This window comes from Sinocyclocheilus anshuiensis, unplaced genomic scaffold (assembly GCF_001515605.1).
Source record: "Sinocyclocheilus anshuiensis isolate Anshui unplaced genomic scaffold, SAMN03320099.WGS_v1.1 scaffold2169, whole genome shotgun sequence".
NCBI classification, from domain to species: domain Eukaryota; kingdom Metazoa; phylum Chordata; class Actinopteri; order Cypriniformes; family Cyprinidae; genus Sinocyclocheilus; species Sinocyclocheilus anshuiensis.
The window spans coordinates 78,982-92,165 of NW_015552701.1; the positions used below are offsets into that span (position 1 = coordinate 78,982).

General features: G+C 35.7%; 1 protein-coding gene across 2 annotated transcripts in view; it reads right to left on the reverse strand.

The window, feature by feature from the left end:
* The window catches only part of tln2a (talin 2a), a 48,651-nt gene that overhangs the window by 34,820 nt on the left and 647 nt on the right, over positions 1-13,184 (reverse strand). The gene's annotated exons all lie outside the window — the stretch shown is intronic.

The window sequence follows — 13,184 nt, forward strand, 5'->3', positions numbered from 1 at the left end:
AAAAGCTTTTCATTTCAAATAAATGCTGATCTTTGGATCCTTCTATTAATCAAAGAATCCTGAAAAAAAATGTACTCAACTGTTTGAAATATTGATAATCAGCAAATCGGCATATTAGAATGATTTCTGGATCATGTGACACTGAAGTAATGATGTTGAATGATGGAGTAATGATGGAGTAATGATGCTGAAAATTCAGCATTAAATCACAGGAATAAATTACATTTTAAAATATATTCAAATAGAAAACAGGTATTTGAGATAGTAAAAATATTTCAAAATTTTACTGTTTTTGCTGTACTTTGGATCAAATAAATGCAGGCTTGGTGAGCAGAAAAGTATTCTTAAAAAAAAAACATTAAAAACCTTACTGTTCAAAAACTTTTGACTGGTAGTGTAGGCTGATTATTCTTATAGATTGAAACAAATGTAATTTTGGCAGTATAAAGAGTATGAAAAGTGCTCTGAGTTTCTGCAGGAAAAAACAAAACAAAAAAAACAACAACAACAAAAGCATATTGCTGGAGACGGTCTTATTGAAAATGCAAACTGATTGTCTGCCAGCAGGAGGTGCTTTGAGAGCGGTAGAACTAGCGGTTTCTCCAGTAACGGCTGTAATCAAATCAGCTCCGCTCACGAACGCTTCCTTATCCGATAAAATAAAAATACCATCGAAACTTTTCTAAAGACAGTCGGTTCCCTTCAGAGATACATTCTTACAAAACACCCGTGCCGTGTTTTGTTTTGAAAGGTGCAGTGCTCATGTTTATTCAATGAAGTCAAACGCCACAAATAAATCAATGAATGGGAAACACTGGTAATGTATATCGAAATATCGGAAATGTGTTTAAAAATCATATCACCGTTATTGAAAAAAGTTATATCGCGATAAATATTGATATTGAATTATTGAATTATTAAAATTGTTTTGAGTACATTGAACTCTTATCCCAAAAAATCAAGGACAATTTTTTGTGATAAGTGTTCAATGTACTCAAAACATACTGTAACTTTCAGAAATACAAACTTCTATATGGGCAAGAACAAACCTCATTGGTTGTCTTTTGATCTTCTGTTTAGCATTTTTAATGTGCTCTAGGTATGCGAGTAAAAGCTTAAATCTGTGTCTCTTCAGAAGACTTGGATTAAATGGCTTGATTGATATGGATTACATTTACAGTGTCTTTATGAATGTTTTCAAGCATCAAAGTTTTGGTATAATGGGCTTTCAATAAAGGGACAGAAATCAGTTTCTTTAAAAATATATTTGTGTTTTGAAGCTGTATGAAAGTCTGTATGAAATGACATGAGGGTGACTAAATGATGACAATTTTCATTTTCAGCTGAGCTAACCCTTAGTCCAAAAAGATATTCAAGGAAACTGAGCCGCAAAATTAGCTCAATCTGAAATTCTGAAAATCTGTTTTGTCACAGGCCAGTTAGCAAGCCTGGCTCTTGAAAGACAAGCAACATTCCTGCTGGATCAGCAAAACTCAATAAACTTCCAGGCTAGATTAACTCGCAGCATGAATACAGAGTCTAGTCTAGACACGGGGATGTATGAATGGTTTCAAAAGAAGGAGGGCACATTAAACCATCATTCTAAAATAATAATCCCTCCAAAAAATGGGCAGACAAACAGAGAAATTTCTATTTTACAGCCAGCCAGCTCACATTGTGGATGATGGGGCTGACACGGTTATCCACAGTTTCATGGTGTGACATCTATTTAACACGGGTAAATGGATTTGATTGAAAAAACCTGCAGACACACACTCCTGAGCACTTCCCCTGTCTTCCATCGTTCTGCCTGGACAGGATGCTCAAACAGAGCAAATTTGTTACTCTGTACAGCAACTAAAATATACACGTTAAGGAAATCAACCTACAAATATGTACTTATAGTCTGCCCCACATTAAAATGGGATGCAGGAGAAAGTATTGTATCATTAAAATGATACGTGCATCATCTTGCAGAGTCAGTGTTCTTGGTTAAAAGCCATTTCAATGCACATAAAACCCTAGCAGAGACCAGCACAGCATTCACACACTGAATTATACCCCAATCCTTTACATCTGCTTGTATCTCAGAGACAGTTATTTTCAAAATTACAACAATGATGATTAAGACCTATAGTAGATCCCTACATAAAATACATTTTATATTGACAATGACAAAACATGTTAAAAGTACAGAAATCCTAACAACATCTCATTACTATATATCTAAAATATTTCCTTCATACATTACAGTTCAAAAGTTTCAGGTCGCTAAGTTTTTTAGGTTTTGAGTCTCTTATGCTCACCAAGGTTAAAAAAAATTTTTTTCATCAAAAACAGTAATATTGTGAAATACTTTTCTATCTTAATATATTTTAAAATGAAATTTATTGTTGTGATGACAAAGCTGAATCCTCAGTGTCACATGATCATTCAGAATTCATACTTATATGCTGATTTGGTGCTCAAGAATTATTTATTATTATTAACAATGTTCGAAGCATTTGTGCATAATATTTTAGTAAAAGGAATCTTTGAATAGAAAGTTCAAAGCAAAAGCATTTATTTGAAACGCATATCCTTTGCAACAATAAAAACGTCTGTCACTTAAAGGGGTCATGAACTGCCTTGTTTTATTATTTTGTACTGTTCTCTGAGGTCCCCTTATAATGTTACCAAGATTTTTTTACATCAGAAAACAATTGAGAAGTAATAGGCTACTTTCTGTCCTTGCTTTAACCCCCCTCATCAGATTGCTGGGTTTGAATAAGCGTGGCGGATTGTAGACTCGAGTCGGAAGTAAATGCCCACAGCTATGATTGGCTAATAGTTGTGTATGTTTGACAGCCTACATCCTTCACAAATGAACGCTGCTATGATTTAGGTTAAAAAATGCATAAATACTCAGTATATATGAAACGATCTGTAATAACAGACAAAGCAATAGTGACCACGTAATGAAAACAGTTACTCAAACTTGTGTGGTGCGACATTACTGAAACTTAGAGGATGTTTTTAAAGTACAATGACCTCTTATATGTCAAAATATCAATGCAATTTTGGTTTCTCAGTTCATGACCCCTTTAATGTATTTTTTGCTTAATAAAAGTATATCAATTCATCAAAAAAGTAGCAAAAAAAATCTTACTGACCCTCGAAACACTAGTGTAGGCCTATATGAAAATCGAATAATAACCATGTCAATATTAGTTATTAGTTAATAAACCATTCCATAGTTTCAAAGCAAGTCAGATCAGTTCAGAACTGGCACAAAAGTAATGCCTCTTAAACATATTTTGCGAACAGTGAAGAGTTTGCAAACGGAAATAGACTTCAGTCAACAGCAATAACATCTGCAAAAGCATCTCCTGCTGCAGACAAGCAGCCAATCAGCAGCCTCCTGCTAGTCATTAGCTGGTTTAATGACTGTATTTTCACTGACAATCCAGCTCGTTTAACAAGACTGGGGCAACACTTAACATGCTGTACACTTTCATAAAGCAGCTACCCCTGAGAAAAATGAGCGGCGCTAGACAGCTTAATCTGAACTGTCATTGAAATTGTGGGGATTAGCAACTAAAACCACTAACAGTTAATGAGGCTATTACTCATAAAGTATGTATATTAGTATACCCAGCAGTGCTCCATTCTAAAATAGGGTACAAGTACTAGAGCAGCATCTGCATACTTTAACAAATGACTTATGCACTGCCAGGAAGAAACACAGTCATAATGTCGCCCACATCTAAGGTAAGGATCATATGATTTCCTGAGCCACAACTATTACCTCAAAGCGCACAGCTGTAACAGATCACACAGATCTGGTTATGGACATTATGTCCCGTACTACGAAATGCACCTCAGAGTATTACACCATATAGCCAGTAAACATGCCAGTCAGGAGTTATATGCCTGGATAATCTGCTCTAGTCTGTTGTATCCATTTAGTTCAGCATTAGGGAACTCCAAGAACATGCCACACAAATAAATATATATATATTTACAGCTATATAAATGTAACGTAACTTGCATATTTATAATACTTAAGATGAGTTGATGGTGTACCAAAATAATCCAAGTGAGTGGAGATTTCTGTAAATTATAAGTTTACGGAGTTCTATCACGTGATTCTTTACAACTTCTCTAAAGTCTGTGCATGTTACATGTACATTATATGGACAAAAGTATTGGGAAACGTCTCTTAATTATTGCATTCAGGTGTTTCACTCAGACCCATTGACACAAGTGTATAAAAACAAGTACATAGCCATGAAGTCAGTATTTACAAACATTTGTGGAAAGAAATGGGTCATCCTTGTTAGATATTCCAATCCACGGTCAACTGTAAGTGGCATTATTGGAAGGTGGAAGCATCTTAGCTATAAGACCATGTAAAGTGCTGAGGCGTATGAGCCGCCAACACTGCTGAGTCCATACCTGAAGAATGAGAACTTTCACTGGCATTAATATCAGCACAAAAACTGTGTGGCTAGAGCTTCATGGAATGGGTTTCCAAGGCCGAGCAGCTGCATACAAGCCTCACATCACCAAGTACAATGCCAAGCGTCATATGAAGAGGCATAAAACACACAGCCACTGGACTCTGGAGAAGTTCTCTTCTCTGTTTGACAGTCTGATGGGTGAGTCTGGGTTTGGTGGATGCCAGGAGAATATCACCTGCCTGACTGCATTGTGCCAACTGTAAAGTTTTATGGTGAAGACATTACGGTATGGGGCTGTTTTTCTGGAGCTGTGCTAGGCCCCTTACTTCCAGTGAAGGCAAATCTTAATGCTTCAGCATACATTTTGGACAATGCAATGCTTTCAACTTTTTGGGAATAGTTTGGGGAAGGTCCAGCATGACTGTGCCCCAGTGCACAAAGCAAGGGAGTTTGGTATGGAAGAACTTGATCGGCCTAGACAGAGCCCTGACCTCAGCTCCAACAAACACCTTTGGAGTGAACTGGAACAGAGATTTCGAGCCAAGCCTTCTCGTCCAGCACAAGTGCCTGACCTCACAAATGCTCTACTAGATGAGAGGGCAAAGATTCCCCCAGACTCCAAAAACTTGTGAAAAACCTTCCCAGAAGAGTGGAAGCTGTTAGAACTACAAAGGGTGGGGGCAACTACATATCCTAAATACATATGTCTATGTATTTAGAATGCAATGTCATTAAAGTCCTGGCTGGTGTAACAGTCAGATGCCCCAATACATTTGTCCATATAGTATATGTAACGTGACCCTGGACGAGAGCCCTGCACGGGCCTCAAATATGGGCCCTAGCCCCGGCCCTGGCCCGAGACGCTCAGGCCCTAGCCCGGCCCTTGTCCTACAGCTTATCAGAATTACTGGCCCGAGTCCGTCTTTTTTTTCCTCTTCTCCCAAAACAGCCTATACTACTGTGTCAGCTATTAAAATGGTTCAGTTTTGCCCCAAAACAGCTTACTACTGTTTCAGCTATTAAAATAGTTCAGTTTTGTATGTAATGTCAAAGTGATTATATTTCGTTTAGTTTTTTATTAAGTTAATTTAGAAAAACGTTTGGAGCATTTTTTTGTTCGTTAAATGTACGTTTTTGTTTTTTAAAGTAGGCTAACGACCAAGCGGCCAGCGTCTGACAGTAAGTTCATCATAGCCTATGTTTGATCAATTTAGCCTTCTCAAATCATCACGACTTTCCTAAAATAAAATCTATAGATATAAAACAGGTCAAGCATATCACAATGTTAGTTTAAATGTTTAACCTAAATGTGCGCTATTAGACGCATATCTAATCGTTTGTGCAGAGAGCTAAAGTGCGCTTTACAGGACATGGAGGCGCCGGCGCGATCACTTGCATTGGAAACAACTTAAAATATGCCGTCATTTTTGCTCATAAAGGTAAGAGTAATACATCACTCGGGACTGTAAAGGGTTTACTTTTATTTGTGTGCACTCACAATATCAACAAAACGTTGTTCTTTTATAAAATAAAGGATACATACAGGATGCGCTTTCTGCAATTTCGGCCAGGAGCGCTTCACAATGATGAACCGAAACTCAGCGAATACTTGCCTCACAGAATTGCTAAATATATCTATAGAAAGCTTTAAATTATTACTTTAAAATTAAATAATGAAAAAAAAAAACTCTTTTTACGGATTTTATAAAATCCATAAAGATCCATTTCTCTCTAAAGGCGCGTCCAATGAGGAGATGGCGAGTCAGGATCGTCATCTTCATCTTTGCGACACGGACTCAGAAAACACTAATTTATTAATAAATAATTAAAATATCTCCTTACTATTTCCCCCTTTTGCTGGGGCTTTGCGGCATGCTTTAGCTTAATGCGTGCGTTTTTTGCTGTCATGTACAGGGATATGTTTGCAGATTCTGCACTGCACATGACCAATTGACTCACTGTTTGCCGTGGTAATCAAATCAAAACTCTTACAAAATGCAGCTTTTCCTGAAGCATTGGGAACTTTTAGTAACTCCCCATGCTCCAAATTCTCCCTTATGCTCTGCATGGTCAACTGTCACCTGTATGCTAATGCGTGCGTATATGCGTTGCGTATTGCATAGGCGATGTATAATATTTATAATTTAATCAATATAACATCATTTCATACAGTAGCCTACGTGTGCTCTGCGCGTATATGGGCACAATAAAAGGAGAGAAGCTAAATGAGCCCGAGTCCGACCCGAGCCCGATCTGTAAAAAAAAAAAAAAAGGCCAGAGCCCGGCCCGAATGGACTCAGCGGGCTTGCAGGCCTCTACCCTGGACCACAAAACCTGTCATAAGGGTCAATTTTTTGAAACTGAGATTTATACACCATCTCAAAGCTGAATAAATAAGCTTTCTATTGATGCATGGTTTGTTATGATAGGACAATATTTGGCCTAGATACAACTATTTGAAAATCTGGAATCTGAGGGTGCAAAAAAATCTAAATATTGAGAAAATCATCTATAAAGTTGTCCAAATTAAGTTCTTAGCAATGCGTATTACTAATCAAAAATGAAGTTTTGATATATTTACAGTAGGAAATTTACAAAATATCTTCATGGAACATGATCTTTACTTGTGGCATAAAAGAAAAATCAATAATTTTGACCCATACAATGTATTTTTGGCTATTGCTACAAATATACCCCAGCGACTTAAGACTGGTCTTGTGGTCCAGGGTCACATATGTTTTAGGTCCCATAGACTCTTTAGTAAATATAAGGATGCAGCCCTTCCTTCACATATGATTTTTCAACAACTGTTTAAAAGTTCAGTTCCAACTAGGGATGCATTGACATTTAAACTCTGGCTGATATGATAAGCCGATAATTATTACATCTATTTTGTCTGTGGAATACAAAAGAAGATACTTTGAAAGTTAATGAGGTCCAATATTGCCCTTTGACTTTCATTGTAAAAAAAAAAACTTTTTAATATGATTTAATATGATAACTAAGTCACACAGGTTGTAAAGTAAAGTTTTTTCAGTGAACTTTCCCTATATTCCGTGGTATTTATGACAAAAGCATAATACAAATCATACAACAGAAACAATTATTCTAAAATCTCTCAATTTAAAATCTAGTCTTATAAAATAGCTCTTAAAATAAATTGCAAATAAATAATGTTGAAACCTGACATTTATCTGCTTGTACAGACGCTACAACTGTTTGAGCAGCTTTTAGTCTAACCCATTTACATTGTAAAGGTGGAGAAATGGCAGTCAGATCTATGCAGCATACGCCACCCAGCCAGCTCAGAAAAGCCCCTCCCAACTCAGGTTACACTGATTTCATGTAACCATATTGAGCCTCATGTCAGAAGGCAAAAAATATTCTGTATTCCCAAAAATACCCTGACAGAGAAAGCACTCTATTCAAAAGTGACAGGACACATACAAGGTTTTATCTTCAGAACTATTTGTTCATATGAGCACCTGATACACGTCCTCTACCTAATACATTGTCCAACAATCCATCAGACCACTGTATTTCTCTTTCAGCACCTTTCTTTGATCACTCGTCTATGGCTCCAGTGGAATGTGCTCATGTGAAAGAAGCCTGCATGAACCCTCATAGCAGTTTGGATAGGAATTGTACCTGCCCTTTCTGGCAACCAACTCACAGTGAGCACAAGAGATCACAACGAGCCAGATAGCCATTCTGCCGAAGGGGAGGCAGCAATAGCAGAAGCTCCCGATATAACAGAATGACCTGGATCCTTTTTCAGCACAGGGAATGTGGGGGTAGAACAGCCTCAGGCCTCCAGAGTCAAACTCAAACTGCAAGGCTCCAATAGGTGTTCTGTGTTTGACAGTATGGAGCCAAACGCCCTGCTTCACCACTTCACAGCTAAACATTTTGTATCGAGGTGTCATTTTGATGAGTAAAGACATTTGCATGTAACTGAAAGATGCCTGTGATTTACCAGCTAAAGTACTGTTTAAAAGTTTGGCATCTAAGATTTTAAAAATATTTTTCAAAGAAACCTTCTGCTCACCAAGGCTGCATTTATTTGATCAAAAATACAGTAAAAAAAAATGTAATATTGTGTATGATATTAAAAACTATTTTTAATAGTTTTCCTATTTAATATATTTTAAAATGAAATTTATTACAGTGCTGGCAAAGCTGAATTTTCAACAGCCATTACTCCAGTTCAAGAAACATTTCTTATTATGTTGAATACAGTTGGGCTGCTTAAATGTTTTTGGAATATGTGAGTTTTTTCTTCATGATTTGTTGTTGATTAGAAAGGTCAAATAAACAACATTTATTTGAAATATAATTTTTTTTTTCTATTGTAACATTAGACATTTTTTAGTCTTTAATGTCAGTTTATCATTTGCATGCATGCTGGATAAAATACTTTTTATTCATGCTAAATAAAAGCATTCCTTTATTTTAAAAAATTACTGTCAGTTTTGATAATTTGCATGGATGCTGAATAAAAGTACTTTTTTTATTCTTGCTAAATAAAAGCATTCCTTTATTTAAAAACAAAAAAACTGACTGACACCAAATGTCTGAATGATAGTGTGTATTAATAATTAATAATAGTAATTAGTAATTAATAGTTAGCAGCAAACCCCCACAAGTTTGTCAACTGGTTCTTATAAGATTGATTAAAGGATGAAATGTGAGAAATGAGAGATACATTGGTTAAGCAACCTGTCAATAATTAAAGGGATAGTCCACCCAAAAATGAAAATCATGTCATCATTTACTCAACTTCATGACAAGACTTTTTTTCTTCTGTGGAACAGTATTTTTTATTTCAGTATATTCATTTCATTAAAAGTACTTTTTTTCTCTCTCTATACAATAGAAGTGAGTGGGCTCCAAAGTTGTGTTCTTCACAATATCTTGTTTCATGCTCCACAGATGAAACAAAGTTATAAAGGTCTGGAATGATATTAGGGTGAGTAAATGACAGAATTTTCATTTTTGGGTGAACTACTGCGGATACAGACACAAGTTTGAGTTAAAGGCAAAAATGTCTATAGTAATAATTGGTTCTTATCACAGAGGTAATCAAGGTTCTAAATGTAGAGGTCATAGCTCAACCAAACCTAAAGCTTTACTAAAACTTATGAAGCCAAATTAAACAATTAGGCATTTTCACTCAAGATGAAGGTGCAGATAAGAGTGAGTGGCAAAACAAGGAAAGCAGAGTTCAAAAAGAGAATGATGACAGGTGTAGTGTTTTATCAGTTGCTGTTGGCAGTCGTGCTCAGAACTGGAGCTAAAGGATGTGACACCCGCATACCCAACGACACCCCTGCTAATTATAACCACCGCATTTGCAGAGGAGTTGCAATCAAACTTCCACCTCAACCTTACGTTTTCAAGTAACAGTTCACTCAAAATTAAAATTATGTCATCATTTACTCACTCTAATGTTGTTTCAAACCTGTATGACTCTATTGCTTCCGTGCAACACTGAGTTTAGTAGAAGAATGTTCAAATTTTAGCAGAATTTTCAGTAGATTAGCTGCACTCTGTTCAGACGACTTGTCATATAGACAAATAAATACTAAAGTGTTTTTTTTTTGCTATTGTTATCACTGTTCATTTACAGTGAACATTCTGCTAAGCTTTCTTATTCTGTGTACAATGTAAGACAGAAAATCAAACAGGTTTGATATGACATGAGGGCTTGTAAAAGATCTAATTGAAAAATCATACATTTGTGTAACAATGTGGCACACAATATGCTAAGAATTTCACATTTCAAATCTTTACATTGACTCAGACAAGTTTTCAGTAGTTCTCTGAAATGTAGAATGGAAACTTTTGCACTTGTCCAAGATGGAACTAGAATTGGGCAGAACATGCAGGTGTGCGCAGACTCATTTGAATGCATCTGTAAACTTGCTACCATTCATGTTCAGCAATAAACAAACAAACAAAAAAGCCCTTCAAAATACCAAGACTGCTGGTGGTCTAAATTTACTAAGGCATACAGTATATGCACTTGAAACATGCCTGATACATACACCACAGTTCAAAAGATTAGGGCCAGTAAGATTTTTAAAATACTATTATTCAAAATGGATGCATTACTATGATCAAATGTGACAGTAAAGACATTTATAATGTTACAGAATGTTCTGTTTCAAGTAAATTCTATTCTTTTGAACTATTCGCCAAAGGATCCTAAAAAAAAAAATGTATAGTGAGAATCCTAAAAAACAGTTCCCACAAAAACATTAAGCAGCACAACTGGTTTCAACATTTGTAATAAGAAGAAATGTTTCTTGAGCATCATGTGAATGATTTCTAAAGGATTGTGACACTGAAGACTGGAGTAATGGCTGCTGAAAATTCAGCTTTGTTGTCACAGGAAAAAAATAATAAAATATAGTACAAAAGAAAACAGTTATTTTAAATTGTAATAATGTTTCACAATATTACTTCTGAACGGTGTAAGTGTTTACAAATAGTGGCAATTAGCCATGAAAAACATTCTTCTCAAATCAAAGCAAACATGCACATTCATAAGCTTTGTTGGCTGACATACAGCTCGGTCAACATCAGTATATATAATGAAGTATACGATTAGCAGACAGACCTTATTTCTCATGAAATATTGTTTAGAGGAGCAGCAGGCTTTTCTGAATCCCAAGTGCCTGGCAAAACAAACAAAAAGGACTTTTCATGATAAGGGACCATTCATAATTTAAAGAAAATAAATTATGAATAAATAGACTGTTTGAGGTTCCATTATAAAAGAGCATGCTTTACTCACTGGTCTCATATAACATATGTCTAATTCTCCCTATAGAAACCAACTGATCCATAGCATTAAGGGAACCCATTTCTTTATTTACAGTCATGTTTGGTGCTGTGGAGAAAATTCACATTTACACTCGCCTGGTTCTGGCCTTGCAAAATTAAATGGTATTTTAACAAAGAATATGTGGGACATTGTTGGAGTGAAGACAGTGCCAAGTGATGAGTTGCTAGCAGCAAGTCAATGAGCTTGTTCACCTATACAGTGTAAACATGCTGAGAATCAGGAACCTTGCCAATAAGGTATGACCCATGGGCAAGCTACCAATAAAAGTGACAGCGGTGATAAAAAGCAGCTGCAGTTTGTCAAAAGGACAGCAGATAGTACTCTACTTGATGCCTTTTCCTAAGCTACTGGATTCATCAGCATCAGCAGTCAATCAACCCATAAACAGTAAGCAGACCTGTCTGTCTCCTTCAGGTCACTGAATGCTGTGAGACGAACTTAAGACTTTAAAAGCAAAGTAGGTCTACAGTGCTTATAAAAGGTAAAAGTACAAAAATAAAACACACAGTCCATTCTCAATGAGAGATTACAAGCGCTTAGCGAGGAGGATGAGTTATACTGACTCATAAAAGTGCTTAAAAACCTTTAGAATGTGCTGCATACATGAGCCTTGATGTAAGAGAAACTTTCTACATGAATCTCACTAAAACAAAAAATAAAAAAGCATTTAAATAAGAAACAAGTTTCTTGACACCAACAAACAAGATGAAGCTACTGCATTTCAATGAAAAGTAGCATATTTTCAGAAAAAGTTACAAAACAGATGATTAATCTACACAAAGAAGCTCTCATAAAAAGCACATTTTTATGCACTGTTAATGGAAATTAATGAAAGCTCCTTGTCATAAGGTCATTTTTCAGTTTTTAAATTGCAAAAGAATAACAAAGCATAAAAAACGAAATAATGTTGAGATGTGGTAACACTATATGGGGTAAGCTGTCACAATAGAAATCTTTAAAAAAAAAAATATAGGATTTTCAGCAAATTGTAAGCAGTAAAAAGCATGTCATGAAATAAGTAATACACAACCTTATTGTCATTATAAAATATACAAGTTTTGTTCGGTAAGAAACTGTAGTCACTATACATGGTATGAAATTGCTGCATTGAACAATTATTGTTTAAAGCCAACATACAAAACGAACATATTTGTGTAATCAAAACCTTTACTCCAAACCTAAGGCAACTCCCTGCTTGACTGTTTTCAAAATCAGCAAACACAGGTTTATGTTTGATAAACTTGAAATATATACAATTTAGCAAATGAATGAATAGCAAGTAAATTAAGTAAAAAAAGGTGAGTAATGTAATCAAAGACAAACAAACCATACGAAGAACAATGAAGAATCCACAAGTATCAATTTCCAAAGCTCTGAGGGGATGTTTAAATGCGATGACACAGAGGGGTGTGGCGTCAGCATGGGCTCCATCTGTCTGGACCATCACAAAAGCATTTTATCCCACTGTTGCGGCTGTCTGAATGTGGGTAGTTGTTTTAAGAGTGATTTAAAGGTTTAAACAATTTCAGAGTATGGACTGTGCGAGAATGGAAAGGTTATGGTAATGCGGATTGAGAGAGAAATGCCTGGAAGTAATAGGCTACGTTAAGATTCAGTCCTCGAGCCTATGGTTATTGTTGCAATTTAAACACACTGCAAATGAATTCTTCTAAAGAAGATCACTTCTGCTCTTAAAAAACATGTTTGTAAAATATTAACTACACTACTATTTATAAAGCGTCCTCTATTTTTAATTTTGAAATGAATTGATTAATGGCAAAGTTTTATTTAAAGCGCTGAATAGCCTATGGCGGTTTAGTTGCGATCCACAAAAGTTAAGCATCGCATATTCAAATAAACAATGCAAGCCATTCCAAGTTTGAAATCTAAAA